The following is a 16131-nucleotide window of genomic DNA, read 5'->3' on the forward strand; positions in this document are numbered from 1 at the left end:
TGGGGCCCAGTCTTTTCTAGTTATGCCCCTGGTATAGACCTAGTCCTGCTCACAACTGAGAGATTATTCCATGGTATGAACACTAGGTAATAGCCTGTTAATTCACAGAAAAAATATTCCTATTAAAGTATCATTTATAATTGTTATCAATAGTATAAAAGTAAACATGACTCAATTATCACAATAAATAATAACAGCCATTTTTTTCTGGGTCAAGGGCATAAAGGTTAAAATGTTTACTTACTAGTAGTTTATAGCATACTTGTGTATCGTAAACACTTCACATCATACTGCATAGGGGATCAAAAATGCTTGGTAGCAGTACTCCTATATAGTGATAGACACATGTATTGTCTGTGGGTGAGACCAGGTAAGCAATGCTCCACATCAATGACTTAAGGTTTAGAGAGAGATAGATGTAAGAAAGACCTCGATTCTGTCCCTTATACGGTGACCCTTAACTCTCCCTTAGTGGAGCTACCGCACCGAAAGAGGTGACCCTGAAAATTTACCCTAATGAACCCTAATGAACCATAGAATTAACCCACAAAGTCATTGGCCAGATGCGTTTCAGATAGCCAGATGGCCAACCTCTTCAGTTGGTCTCAATAGCTGGGTTCAAATCCGGGAGTAAAATCGGATATACAGCACATGAAGTAGCAGTCAATTGACTAGATTTGGTGTTATCTCAAGAGCATGTGCCAGTTAGACATATCACTATATGGATACCATTTAAATAGAAACAATGAACTTCCGCCCATGCTCTGCCCAGGTAACATAATTCAGAGTAACGTCAAGGGTCAATTGTCAAGACCCTACCTAATAATGGGTGGGGACTTACCTAGAGAATGAAACTCAAGCTACCTTATCAAGCTCAGGCCAGTCGGCAACTTGTCAACTTGTCGCCACATAGGCTTGACCAGAAGTATATGTTAAACAGACCGGAACCTAATTTATGTTCTGCTATAGAATGGCCACTAAGAGAGTAGCCTCGTTTCTCATGGACTCAAATCATGCTTCCAAGAAATACAAGTAGTAGTCATGATAATGTGATGCTGCTACAAACATATGGGGATGAATATTGTAATGTAGCACAGGTTGCTTAAAGAAGTAAGACATTAACATGTACGTCCAGTGGATTCAATGAATATGCTGGTTATAGTATAACATATATGGCAGAATACCACTTAAAGGCAAGTTAGTTACATTTTAGAGAGTCCGTCCCTAAATCAAATACCTTTTCTCTACAGCACTGTAAATACAGGAATGGACTTTTCATGAAGTCTGTTTTCTGTCAGTTGATGAAAAAATTCTTGTTCACATCGAGAGCCTGGTATACATAGCTCCCAACTGTCCTGGATCCGATGGGACAGTCCCGGTTTCTTACCGCTGTCCCGCCGTCACGGGCGATCTGAAAAATGTCCCGCTGGGTGCCGCGGTGCCATGGGCGCAACACGTAGGTAGGGAAGAGGGGGGCGACTGCAGCAGCGATCAGCGTCAGGAGGGGCAGGAGGTCTTGAATCGCCGTTTTGACAGGGATTGATGCCGGCCCGGGAGTGGACCAGTCCAGTCACCTGAGGTTAGGTGACTGGACTGATCCACTCCTGGGCCGCCATCGACCGCATTCAGAACTCTGCCGCAAGACCTCCTGCCTTCTCTTAACGGTGAGTGACGTTAGGCAGAGCGGAGAGTTGTAGCAGTAGGCTACCATTACCGCTCTCCGCTCTGGGTACAAGGGGGCTGGGGGTTGTGGGGCACTATGTACAAGGGGTGAGGGGGGTTGTGTGGCACTATGTTCCTAGGGGGGAGGGAGGTTGTGTAGCACTATGTACAAGGGGGAGGAGTGGGGTTGTGTGGCACTATGTACAAGAGGGGGCTGTGTGTGGAGCTATCTACAGGGGGGCTGTGCGTGGCGCTATTTACAAAGCGGGCTGTGTGTGGCACTATCTATAAGGGGCTGTGTGTGGCGCTATGTACAAGGGGGCACGTGTGTGGCGCTATGTACAAGGGGGCTGTGTGTAGTGCTATTTACAAGGGGGGTTATGTGTGGCATTATCTACAATGGGGGCTGTTTGTGGCACTATCTACAGGGGGGCTGTGTGTCGAGCTATCTACAGGGGGGCTGTGTGTGGAGCTATCTACAGAGGGGCTGTGTGTGGCACTATCTACAGGGGGCTGTGTGTGTGTAGCTATCTACAGGGTGCTGTGTCTGGCACTATCTACAGGGGGGCTGTGGGTGGCGCTATGTACAAGTGGCTGTGTGTGGCGCTATCTACAGGGGGTCAGTGTGTGACGCTATTTACAAGGGGAGCTGTGTGTGACGCTATCTACAGGGGGCTGTGTGTGGTACTATCTACAAGGTTGGCTGTGTGTGGCACTATCTACAAGGGGGGCTGTGTGTGGCGCTATCTACAAGGGGGCTGTGTTTCCTACAAGGGGGCTGTGTTTCTCGCTGTATACAAGGGGGGTTGTGTGTGGCGCTATTTACAAGGGGGGCCGTGTGTCGCGCTATCTACAGGGGGCTGTGTGTGGCGCTATTTAGAGGAGGGCTGTGTCTGGCACTATCTACACACAGCCCCCCCTGTAAATATTACTATCTTCATTTTTTTGTTTTGCAGGTTCCGCTGGACTGTTTGGACTATGTCATAGATTCGTTGGACTACTGTGATGATCTACGTTTTTGTTTTTTTTTAAATCGTGAAATAGGGTTGTGTGGGGGAGTTCTAATTTCAATAAAAAAAAATATTTTCTTATGTGTGTGTTTTTTTTTAATACTTTATTAGCGCCTTAGTAATGGCATTAGTCTGATTGACAACGTCCATTACTAAGGTGGGGCTTAGTGTTAGCCCGTTAAAAGGCTGAAACTAACCCCCCATTATTACCCCGGTACCCAACAGGGGTGCTGGGAAGAGCCGGGTATGATCCAGTACCTGACCATTTGTAGTGATGTGCAGATACTGGGGTGGCAGCAGGCAGGTATTATGAGGCTGGGAAGGGCCAAAAACCGTGGCCCTTCCCACCCTTGTAATGCTAGACTGCTGCTGCTGCTGTGTTGTATCTGGCTGGTTCTAAAAAATCGGGAGGGGGACCCGCATAGTCTTTTGTTTAAAAAAAACATGAAGAATACTACGTTGCATCCCTCCTATTTTCATAACCAGCCAAATACAACACAGCAGCAGCCTAGCATTACCAGGGTGGGAAGGGCCACTGTTTCTGGCCTCTCCCAGCCTAATAATACCAGCCTGTGCCCGCCCATCACTACAGATGGTGAGGTACTAGACCGTACCCGGCTCTTCCCAGCAGCCCTGGTGACGGTGGGTACCAGGGGTAATAATAGGGGGTTAGCTGCAGCGTTTTACTGGCTCACACTAAACCCCGGCCTTAGTAATGGACGCCATCAAGCAGACAACTGCCATTACCAAGGCACAAATAAAGTATTAAAAAAAACACAGAGACAAGAAAATATTTTTATTGAAATAAAAACTCACCCACACAACCCTCTTTGAGCATTTTATTTAAAAAAAAAACTTAGATCATCGAAGTAATCCAACGAATCTACGATGTAGTCCAAACAGTCCAGTGGAACCTGCAAAACAAAGAAAAATAAAGTTAGTAATATGAAGAATAAAAAAACTTCTCCTCACCTCCAGCGACTTCTGTCTTCTTCCCTGGGCTGCAATAGAAACTAGACATCAATGAAAAATAATTCCCCTTCATGTAACTCTGCTACCTGTCAGCTAAAAAGTCATCCACCACAGAAACATTTTTCCCTCTGGCGGATAATTTTTCCATTGACCGGTAGCAGAGTTACATGTAACTCTGCTACCTGTTCATTGAAAAGTCATCCACCACAGGGTCTCCCTCTTGACTTTGATTGTTCTCAGCCTTTTGGTTTGTCCTGCTGCTGCTGCTGCTGCTGCCGTGATGAGCAAATGTTATACCCAAGTTAGGAAAATTAACACAAAGACAACATAACCTGATCCATAATATTTGTGATATCTATAGTTTTTATTAATAATCTATACCAAACGACAAAAAGGAAACACTAGACTACCAAAATATGCACAAAATATATAGAAGTTTATTGAATGACAAAAAAAACTTATTAAAATAGACATAAACAGGCAAATAAAGCAAAATTCCAAAAGCAAACAGCGGGTGTATGTGGAAGGACCTGTGTAGGAATCCTGAACATTACTCTCTAAGGGCATGACCACACGTGGCGGATTTCCTCCGCAACTGTCCGCATCAATGCCGCACAGAATCTGCGTTGCAGATTCTGCTGCGGATCTGCACAAAATGTGCAGTACATTGATGCGGACTAGCTGCTGCGGACTGCGGGAAAAGTGCTTCCCTTCTCCCTATCAGTGCAGGATAGAGAGAAGGGACAGCACTTTCCCTAGTGAAAGTAAACGATTTTCATACTTACCGGCCGTTGTCTTGGTGACGCGTCCCTCTTTCGGCATCCAGCCCGACCTCCCTGGATGACGCGCCAGTCCATGTGACCGCTGCAGCCTGTGCTTGGCCTGTGATTGGCTGCAGCCGTCACTTAGACTGAAACGTCATCCTGGGAGGCCGGACTGGAGACAGAAGCAGGGAGTTCTCGGTAAGTATGAACTTATATTTTTTTGACAGGTTGCTCTATATTGTGATCGGTAGTCACTGTCCCGGGTGCAGAAACAGTTACTGCCGATCGCTTAACTCTTTCAGCACCCTGGACAGTGACTATTTACAGACGTCTCCTAGCAACGCTCCCGTCATTACGGGAGCCCCATTGACTTCCTCAGTCTGGCTGTAGACCTAGAAATACATAGGTCCAGCCAGAATGAGGAAATGTCAAGTTAAAAAAGCAAGACGCATCCGCAGCACACATAACATGTGCATGACAGCTGCGGACTTCATTGCGGAAATTAGAATCTCCATTAAAGTCAATGGAGAAATTCCGCCATGAGTCCGCCACTGCTCCGCAACAGACAGAGCATGCTGCGGACACCAAATTCCGCTCCGCAGCCTATGCTCCGCAGCGGAATTGTACGCATCGTCTAAACGAACACTCCTAAATTAAAGTGAAAGTCAATGGAGAAACGGCTCCGCTGCGGATTAACGCTGCGGAGTGTCCGCAGCGGAATTTAAGTGAAATTCCGCCACGTGTGAACCCAGCCTAAGGGTATGTGCACACACACTAATTACGTCCGTAATTGACGGACGTATTTCGGCCGCAAGTCCCGGACCGAACACAGTGCAAGGAGCCGGGCTCCTAGCATCATACTTATGTACGATGCTAGGAGTCCCTGCCTCGCTGCAGGACAACTGTCCCATAGTGTAATCATGTTTACAGTACGGGACAGTTGTCCTGCAGCGAGGCAGGGACTTCTAGCATTGTACATAAGTATGATGCTAGGAGCCCGGCTCCTTGCACTGTGTTCGGTCCGGGACTTGCGGCCGAAATACGTCCGTCAATTACGGCCGTAATTAGTGTGTGTGCACATACCCTAAGGCTACATGCACATATTGCGAATTTTGCTGTGGAAAATACGCACCATAACCGCAGCAATATGCAGGAAATTCGTAGATAAAAACCGCACCTAATAGTGCATTTTTTATGCGTTTTTTTGTGCGGTTGTAACATTTGATGCATTTTTTGGCGCGTTTTCATGCTGCAGGTTTTGGTGCTATTTTCCACAGCACTAGGCAGATACAATACCCAAGTGGAAACGCAAGATAAATTGTCATGCTTCGGATTTTAAAATATGCACCACACGTCAATTTCCGTCCCGAAAAATACTGCAGCGTGTACATGAGATTTCCTGGAATCTCATTGACTATGCTAGTACTGTATTACGCTTCGGATTTGACGCACGCAAATCAGCGTGGCAAAACCACACGTAATAAGCATAGTGTGCGTTGGTGCCGAAAAGGTATAGTGCATTGGGATGTACGAGATAAAGCGTGGTGCAGAGAGCATGGAATATGGGTAATGTATCACTTTGAAGTTTATATGTCATTATTACAGGTTGCACTTATGTCGTTATGTCAGATTTTAGTGGAAGGGAGATAGTTTGACCCAGTGAGCAAGGGATCTTTACCTCTTACATCCCAATGCACTTTGCCTATTAGGGAGTGATGTTCAGAATTCCAACTCAGGTCCTTCCACATACACACACTGTTTTCTTTAGGAATTTTGCTTTATTTGCTTCTTTATGTTTATTTTAATAATATTTTTTTGTCATTCAATAAAATTCTATATATTTTATGTATGTTTTGGTACTTTATTGCATTGTGTTATATGATGCAGGACCTGTGGTCACCTGACTATTCTGTGCAGGTTCTCAAGCCTGTTTTATACATGACATGGTGTTGTGGTTAGGCTGTCGTGGTTCTCCCTTAGCAGTGGGGAGTTACAGTCCCGAATTACTAAGATAGCAGGTCTATTTTAGTTGATGTCTACAGTTTGTGGAGTGCTGAGGTACGAGGATGCTGCACTCACATGTTCAAGCGGGGCCAGCTGGAGTTTACAAAAGTACCAAAGGTGCCAAAGGGGTATGGGCATTAGCCTGTGGAAATGGAAGGAGGTATCTGTCAGTCACCAAGTTGCAAGTTGTGACACAGTAAAGAGTGCCAGGCCAAGAGTGAGCCAGAGTGATTAGGGACTTTAAAAGAGGTCGGAGCATCTGAGGCTGCGGTAGTGTAAAGAAAGCCGCGTTTCCTGCGAAACAAATGGAGAGAGACTAAATTCCGCGACTGTGAGCCCAGCCTAAGAGAGCTTTTAAAGGGAAAGCTACCACAGCCAAGCATTGTAAATAGTTGTTTGCAAGAGACTGTAAATAAGATTTGTGCCCATTGTGGATCCAGTAAACAGAATGATCCTTCGTGAGTAACCACCATATTTGAAGTACCTCTTAAGTGTAAAACTGATATAAGTTGCGAGAACTGTGTTATGCTTGTGAGTTAATTCCTGCACTATCCCTTTTATGGGTCGGTCACCATCAGACCCTTCGCTTACAATACCCCAGTTCGGTCGCGTTACAGCAGCAAACCTGTAGGACAGGAGAGAGATTTGTGCTTCAGATGTATTTAGCTCACAGAGCATTGCCTAGAATGGTTACAATTGCGCACGTCACATGAGATTTCAGCCTCTGGGTGTAAACAATAATGTTTTTATACACTGACAGCAAACACAGATTTATTAAAAGGGTGAGAAAGTTGCGTACATTTTTATTTTACAATGATTGTTGAATCTCACTTATGTATTAAGATTGATATGTCCTTCAAAGTAGATGGCTTGTTCTCATAAATTTTATGGCAATCACAATCGGACTGAACATGCAAGTCTAATCTTGTGTCTGGTCATTTTACAGCATTTAATTTATGGCATGGAAAAATTACTCTACTTATCTCTACATATTTGACATATCTAACCTTCTACCTGACCTTGTTAGAGGAAAAAGTTATCTTCAGGTGACCTATGCTACAAAGTTTTACCCAACGGAGAACTGCAATTATGAAACACTAATTAGGGCTCCTGAACACGTTGTGTAAATGCTGCGGAATTTTCATGTGGAAAAACTCTGCAGAAAAAACGTGCGTATATTGACCTGTGGTACGGATTAAAAATAAAGCATTTTGCTTCGTTTTTCTGCATTTTTTTGTGGTTTTCTTAATAGCCTTTTTTATGGCATTTTTATAGTTTTTTTTTTTGTTTGGACAGATATTACATTAAGGCTACATTCACTCGACAGTAAAAACGGCCGTCTGACGCTACTTTGAGCGCTTAGCCCGGGGAAGCCCTTGACATTACTGTCCATATAAGGACAGTAAAGTCAGGGCTTTCAGCAATGGAATCCCCGACCAGAGCATCGCAAGATCTCTGGCCGGGGACTCCTGTCTCGTAGATAGCACCCCTCCATGTAGATAGCACCCCCCTGCTTGAAGATAGCAACCCCATCCCCCGTACATAGCGTCACTGTAGGAGTGGAATCCCCAGTGGCCAGACCCCGCTCTGGCAGGGGATTCCGTTTCTGGAGAAGCCCCCATCGTCATTATCCATATATGGACAGTGACGTCAAGAGAGCGGAATCCCCTGCCAGAGCTCCCGGAGTAACCCTTTAGTAGTAACCCTGTAGGAGCGGAATACCTCTGGCCGGGGATGCCGCTCATAGATGAAGCACCTGACATCTCTGTCCATATATGGACAGTGACAAAAGGGGCTTCCACTAAGGGCATGACCACACGTGGCGGATTTCCTCCGCAACTGTCCGCATCAATGCCGCACAGAATCTGCGTTGCAGATTCTGCTGCGGATCTGCACAAAATGTGCAGAAAATTGATGCGGACTAGCTGCTGCGGACTGCGGGAAAAGTGCTTCCCTTCTCCCTATCAGTGCAGGATAGAGAGAAGGGACAGCACTTTCCCTAGTGAAAGTAAACGAATTTCATACTTACCGGCCGTTGTCTTGGTGACGCGTCCCTCTTTCGGCATCCAGCCCGACCTCCCTGGATGACGCGCCAGTCCATGTGACCGCTGCAGCCTGTGCTTGGCCTGTGATTGGCTGCAGCCGTCACTTAGACTGAAACGTCATCCTGGGAGGCCGGACTGGAGACAGAAGCAGGGAGTTCTCGGTAAGTATGAACTTCTATTTTTTTGACAGGTTGCTCTATATTGTGATCGGTAGTCACTGTCCCGGGTGCAGAAACAGTTACTGCCGATCGCTTAACTCTTTCAGCACCCTGGACAGTGACTATTTACAGACGTCTCCTAGCAACGCTCCCGTCATTACGGGAGCCCCATTGACTTCCTCAGTCTGGCTGTAGACCTAGAAATACATAGGTCCAGCCAGAATGAAGAAATGTCAAGTTAAAAAAGCAAGACGCATCCGCAGCACACATAACATGTGCATGACAGCTGCGGACTTCATTGCGGAAATTAGAATCTCCATTGAAGTCAATGGAGAAATTCCGCCATGAGTCCGCCACTGCTCCGCAACAGACAGAGCATGCTGCGGACACCAAATTCCGCTCCGCAGCCTATGCTCCGCAGCGGAATTTTACGCATCGTCTAAACGAACACTGCTAAATTAAAGTGAAAGTCAATGGACAAACGGCTCCGCTGCGGATTAACGCTGCGGAGTGTCCGCAGCGGAATTTAAGTGAAATTCCGCCACGTGTGAACCCAGCCTAAGAGCGGAATCCCCTGCCAGAGGTATTCCACTCCTACAGGGAGTTAGGGCTAGTGCTCTGCCCGGGATTCCTCTTCAGAATAGCCCCTGATGTCACTGTCCATATATGGATAGTGACGCCGGAGTCTTCTCCAGGAGCGGAATCCCTGGCCAGAGCGGGGTCCGGCCACCGGGGATTCCGCTCCTACAGGAAGCTACAGTAGTGCTATCTATGGGGGGGGGGATGTTGCTATCTACATGCAGGGGGTGCTATCTACTTGGGGGGTTGGTGCTATCTACTGGATATATGCACAGTAACATCAAGGGCTTTTCCAAGACAGGAGTCCCCGGACAGTGATCTTGCAATGCTCTGGCCGGGGACTCCTTAGTTGAAAGGCCTGACTTCACTGTCTATATAAGGACAGTGCTGTCAAGGGCTTCCCTGGGCTCAGCGCTCAAAGTAGCGCTGTGTGCGGGGAGTCCTAGGCCAGGATCAGTTTTTACCGGCAGTTACAAGGATTATTTTTTACTGAAAAAAAATGATCTATTGGCTTCTATGGGAACCGTCTGGCCGTGAAAACAGACAGAATTAGGACATGTCCTATATTTTGACAGCTTGTATTCACGGGCCTTTAAAAAAAATGGCCATGCGAATACACCCATAGAGCTTCATTGTTCTCAAAACGGCCATACGATGGCCGTATTGCACTGTTGTGTGAATGTAGCCTAAAGTCTGTAGTCAAAAGAAAAAAGCCCTACATACACTGTGCTCTAGGTTTTTTTTGCATTTTTGTCACCAGTGGCTTTTTTTTCCAATCTCAGCATTCTCCTGGCATTTTTTCTCGCATTTTATCCCATAGGCTTCTCTATAGGATTTGAAAAACACCAGATAAAAACATGTACAATATTAAACTGAATGAAAAATGCCACTGAAAACGGAATAAAAACTTTTTTAAATGCCAGGAAAAAATCTGTTTGAAGGAAGCCTTAGGCCAGGAACACACACTCAATTTGGATGCATTTTTTGTGGCAGTTTTTAGCTCAGTTTTTGAGCCAAACACAGGAGTGGACACAAACGAGAGGAGATGTATAATTTTTTTCTATAAACATTTCTGTCCTCTTGTATCCACTTCTGCTTTTGACAAAAAAAAACTGATCCAAAAACGACACCAAAAACGGCATCAAAACTGTGTGTGTGATCCTGGCCTTAAGGGTATCATTTTTGCATATGTTTGGTCAGTATACATCAGGATCCCGCAGCCCCCACTCTTTTGAAAATTGCAATTCACTGTATACAGTTGCATACATCAGGCCAAACATTTAGAGAGACCTTTTTACATTGTCCCACCAAACGCAGTGTGAATTTAGCCCTATCTGTTAGACTGGGTTCACATATTTTAGTTGTATTTAACCAGTTATTTTATGCCTGAGCAGGATAGAACTGATGACATTTTTGTGCGCTTTGTGCACCGGTCCGCCATCCATAGCCTGACATGCAGCATTTTTCTGCCAAGCACAGGAAGACATCCGGCATCACAACTGATGAATCGGTTTCCATACCACGCCATAGGGAAACCACGCCACATCAGCGAAAATATGTGAAGGGGCCTCAGATATTGTTTCAAAGAAAATTATTTATTTTATGTGTGTATTTTCTTAAATTATGTAACTGGAATGCACCAGTATCACAATTTAAATTTACATAGTCTTTTAAGATGTTGGCATAGCTTTTCTTTAAGATTAAATTTTTGGCAGTATAACTGTGTCTCAAGCTTCAAAGGTGAGTATTCTTCCCAAACTTTATAAAACTTGAATGTGCCTCTGGCATCAACGCTCGTAAAAGAAGACAGCAAATAAATCGAGGAAATGCTTCTTTTTCATTGTGGCTGCAATGAGGTTTATTCTTAGGGCTAGTTCACACTGAGTTTTTTGGCGTGTTTTTTGACCCGGAAACCGTGCCGCAAAACGCGCCAAAAACAGTTAAAAATGCCTCCCATTGATTTCAATGGGAGGCGTTTTTTCCCACGAGCGGACTAACCGGCTCGCGGGAAAAAGAAGGGACATGCCCTATCTTCGGGCGTTTACGCCTCTAACCTCCCATTGATATCAATGGGAGGCAGAGAAAGCATATTTCTCAACGTTTTATGCCCGCGGGGCTCAATGGCCGTGGGTGAAATGCGCCGCAAAAATCAGCGTGCAGGCACAGGAAAATCTGCCTTAGGCTATGTTCACACGGGGTATTTTGCAGGAGGAATATCTGCCTCAAAATTCCGTTTGGAAGTTTGAGGCAGATATTCCTCTCCCTGCACGCTGATTTTCGCGGCGATTTTCGCGCCGTTTTTCGCCCGCGGCCATTGAGGGCATAAAACAGCGCGAAATACACTTTCTCTGCCTCCCATTGAAGTCAATGGGAGGTCAGAGGCGGAAGCGCCCGAAGATAGGGCATGTCGCTTCTTTTTCCCGCGAGGCAGTTTTACTGCTCGCGGGAAAAAGACGCCGACGCCTCCCATTGAAATCAATGGGAGGCGTTCTCGAGCCGTTTTTGACGAGTTTTGCGACGCGGTTTCCGCGTCAAAAAACTCGGCAAAATACCCCGTGTGAACATAGCCTTAAAATTCCAAATGGAATTTTGAGGCAGATTTTCCTCCTGCAAAAAACTCAGTGTGAACCCAGCCTTACAGTAAAACCCCAAAATACATATGCAGTCATGTACAATTATTATTAATCTAATTAATAATTTATTTCTTCATTAATTATTTTATGTATTTCTTTATTTAAAGATATTATGAAAATAGTTCTAGTACTTTATAGAAGGGTGTATTGCCATTATAAACGCATAATACTTGAAGTTCTCATCAGGTCTTATCCATACTTGCAATAGAACCTATTAAAGAAGTACTTGCATTTAAAACATTTATGGCATATCTACAAGACCCTCACCTATCATCGACTGCTTTCCCCATAGAATTCAACTAGCTTTTATACCCGGCGTTGCTCGGGAGGTTGACTTACGGTATGGATAGAGTAAAAGCTCACTATATAAATACCTCTCAGTATGAATTTAATTGCTACCTCTCAATATGAATTTAATTGCTAGAGAGTGTAAATAATGTTTTTGGAAGCATAAAATAAATTAAATGAAGCAATATATTCATTACAGATTTAAGGCGTCATGCACACGAACGTAAAAACGCCCGTAATGCACTGCATTACGGGCCCATAGACTTCTATTGGCCACGGGTACCTTCCTGTTTGCTTATGGGAAGGTGCCCGGGCTGTTGAAAAATATAGAACATGTCCTATTTCAGGCCGTAATTACGGCACGGGCATGCCCACTTCAGTCCTTTTCTTCAGGGTGCTAGCCGTTTTTCAGACGGCTAGCACCCTGACCCATTCATTTCAATGCACACTTCAGTTTTTTTGACGGTCCCGTTGCTCCGTTCTGACAAAAGTAGAGCATGTCCTACTTTGGTCCAAGATTCTGTGACCGTGAGGCCCATGCAAGTCAATGGGGCCGGAAAAAAAAGCTGAAGGCACACGGAAGGCATCCGTGTGCCGTCCGTGTGTGACTGAGCCGTTGCCTAGCAACGGCCGGACGTGCAGAGATACACATACAGACAGATACTGCACTGCACTAATCGGCAGCCCCTTCTCTCTGTCAGCACTGATAGAGAGAAGAGGCTGCTGACCAGGGCTGGAACGCAGCGATATTAAGAAAAATAAGCTCATACGTACCCCGGCCCTTGTCTTGGTGACACGTCCCTCTTCTGTCTTCCAGTCCAACCTCCCTGGATGTCGCGGCAGTCCATTTGACCACTGCAGCCTGTGATTGGCTTCAGCGGTCACATGGTCTAAAACGTCATTTCAGGAGGCCGGACTTGAGGAAGAAGCACGCAAGCAGGGAGTTCTTGGTAAGTAGTAACTTTATTTTTGTTGCGGGTGTTTTTGTGAGCGCCGCACATGGTATTCCCTGTCCAGCGGTAGTCTCTGTCCAGGGTGCTGAAAGAGTTAAGGGGCTGCACTGATCAGCAGTAACTCTTTCAGCACCCTGGACAGTGAGTACCGCTGGACAGGGAATAGCATGTGCGGCACTCCGTTACACTCGCCAGTGCCATATTATTCAATTGAATCTGCATCCTAAGGGCGAGTATACAACTTAATGTAGGGGAAACTGTGTCGGGATCACTCTTCTCCACAGTTCCCCGAACCAGCTATTATTTTAACATCTTGTTTGGGAGAATCGAAGACAACATCTGGATCCCACCCCTGAGCCTAACCCAGAAAAAATAAACATATTGTTGTTACATCATCACAATAAAGTGCAACTTAACCCCTTAGTGACCAACAATACGCCTTTTCACGGCAGTCACTAAGGGGCCTTAGGCTAGGCCGTTGCCTTTTCATGGCGGCCCAGTCTAAGTCCTGCACGGGTGTCTGATGACAACCAAGCTCCTGCTCCAACGGCCACGATCGAAATTTACTTAGATTGCGGCTGTTTAACCAGTTAAATGCTGCGGTCAATAGCGACCGCGGCATTTAACTTGTTTACAGAGGCGGGGAGCTCCCTCTGTCACCAATCGGCGGGCTGCAAATGCAATCACGGGCCTCCGATGGGCTGCCATGGGCCTGATAACGACGTTTATTAGGACGTGCCAGAGATTTACGCCTCACAGTGAACGGAGTCAATTTAAAACACACACACTATATCAACAAAAAATACAAATCTAAGGTTGTTTAAGAGGTTGCTGAGGTAGAGTATTCAGTTTAGATTTGTGTGGAATAGTGAAGAAGATGGCTGCTGCAAGAAATCCTTATAATTCTAATGCCGGCCCATAAAAATGCTGCATTTATTCTATTGTTCTACAATAATCTGCATCTTTTTCTGACGACTGTGTTCTCATCACAATGTGCCCCAAAGCAGGCAGTTGGGAACTATAGTGGTAGTGTAAGGGTGTGAGGGAGAATTTCCACCCTTCAAGTGGACTGTTTATTTGGCCAGTAATGGTGTTGTTCGCGTATATTTGTACATATGCAGAAAGAGATATGATTATTTATATGTACTGTGCCTTTAATTGGGCTGTTTATATCCTATTGTTGCCGTTTTTACCTCCTAGGTGGCGCTCCACTGAGGAGTGGCCAGTCGGACCTGTGTATTTATGTTGTGCTGTTGTTATGTCAATGCACTGTAACGTTATGGCTGTTTATTTCTTAAGGCAAATGATGGTTGGCTCACTGGCAGTCTAAATTGTGGACGCAGAATGTATGGCCTGGATTCCATTTTGTATTCATTGCTGTGCCATAACAGCTCCAAGACAACGCAGCATGGCTGCACCGTGTCTTTAGACTGGAGGCAGACTTATTCTATAAAATAGTGGTGTTCCAGCTAAGCTGTGTTTAGTGTTTGGGTGGAAGTTTGGAGAGAACCTGGGCTGCGACTTAAAGATAGAGAGCTACTACAATAGGGCGTGTGGAGTTTTGGAGAAAGCTGTGTGGCAAACTGCAACCGTACGACTGCGCTTTTGTTGGGCCTGAGTCTGTGGTCCTGTAGTGTGTTGCGGGTGACGGGCAGGAGCCTCCCCATGATTGTGTGCAGGAGTCGTGAGAACAGTGGTGCGTACAGACACGGGCCTTCCCATGAGTAAATCAAGCCGGCAAACATTAAGGCAGTTGCAGGATATAAGGCCTAATATTACCGGACCAACCTCTCTATCACGGCTCATCAAAATAGAACACACAATATAAATACAAATAAATCATAATAGAGTAAGGATTGTTTATACACACACACACACACACACACACACACACACACACACACTCACACGATTGTGACTTTACAGTCTATAAGTACATACTAATAACATCTGACATCACAGTAGAACAAACCCTATAACTATGTGACATCATTACAAAATAGTGCAACCCATTCATTCATCTGCAGACTATTGTGACATTGCAATAGAGAGGAGGCTTAATTAATTTTCACAGAAACAAAATCTGTCGTGTCTTCACAACAGAGCACTGTTTATTAAAGGGGGTTTCCCATGAGGGACATTTATGAGATATCCACAGGCTATGTCATAAATGTCAGATAGATGCGGGTCCTACCTCTGGGACCCACACCTATCTCTGGAGCTGAGTCCCTTAAACCCCGTTCTAGCTTTTTATGTTCTCGCTGCCACCTGGCCACTTACTAAATAGATGGTCGGGACTCGGGAGTTACGCAAACAGCATAACTCGCTAAGCTACACTGTTTCTGTTACTCCCATAGAACTGAATAGTAGTTACGAAAACAGCCTAGCACTGTACACTGCTTCCGTAACTGCCATTCACTACTATGAGAGTTACGGAAACAGCATAAATCCTGACCATGTCCCGACCATGTAATCAGGAAGTGGCCGGGAGTCAGTGTGAGCACAAAAAAGCTAGAACGGAGATAAGTGCGTGTCCCAGAGGTGGGACCCGCAAATATCTGACATTTATGACATATCCTGTGGATATGTCATAAATGTCCTTCATGGGAAAACCCCTTTAATACACATTAATGAATGGCATCATCACATTAAAACACAAAATATAAATATGGACACAGTGGTGTGGCATCATCACTCTAGTCAGATCCAGAAATATTTGAACAGTGAAACATAGTTACATAGTTACATAGTACGGTTGAAAAAAGACACATGTCCATCAAGTTCAGCCAAGGGATGGGAAAAGGGAAGGGATGAAAGAAAAATTCTACACATTCATAAGAGCTTATAATTTTTAGTTCTATGAAATTATCCAAGCCTTTTTTTAAAAGCCATCTACTGTTCCTGCTGTGACCAGCTCCTGCGGTACGCTATTCCATAGATTCACAGTTCCCACAGTAAAGAAGGCTTGTCGCCTCTGGAGATTGAACCTTTTTTTTTAGTGCCCTCTTGTCTTTTGAGGGGGTTTTACATGGATCAGGTTTTCAGTATATTTCTTGATTGGGC

Source organism: Rhinoderma darwinii, chromosome 4 (genome assembly GCF_050947455.1).
Source record: "Rhinoderma darwinii isolate aRhiDar2 chromosome 4, aRhiDar2.hap1, whole genome shotgun sequence".
NCBI lineage: Eukaryota > Metazoa > Chordata > Amphibia > Anura > Rhinodermatidae > Rhinoderma > Rhinoderma darwinii.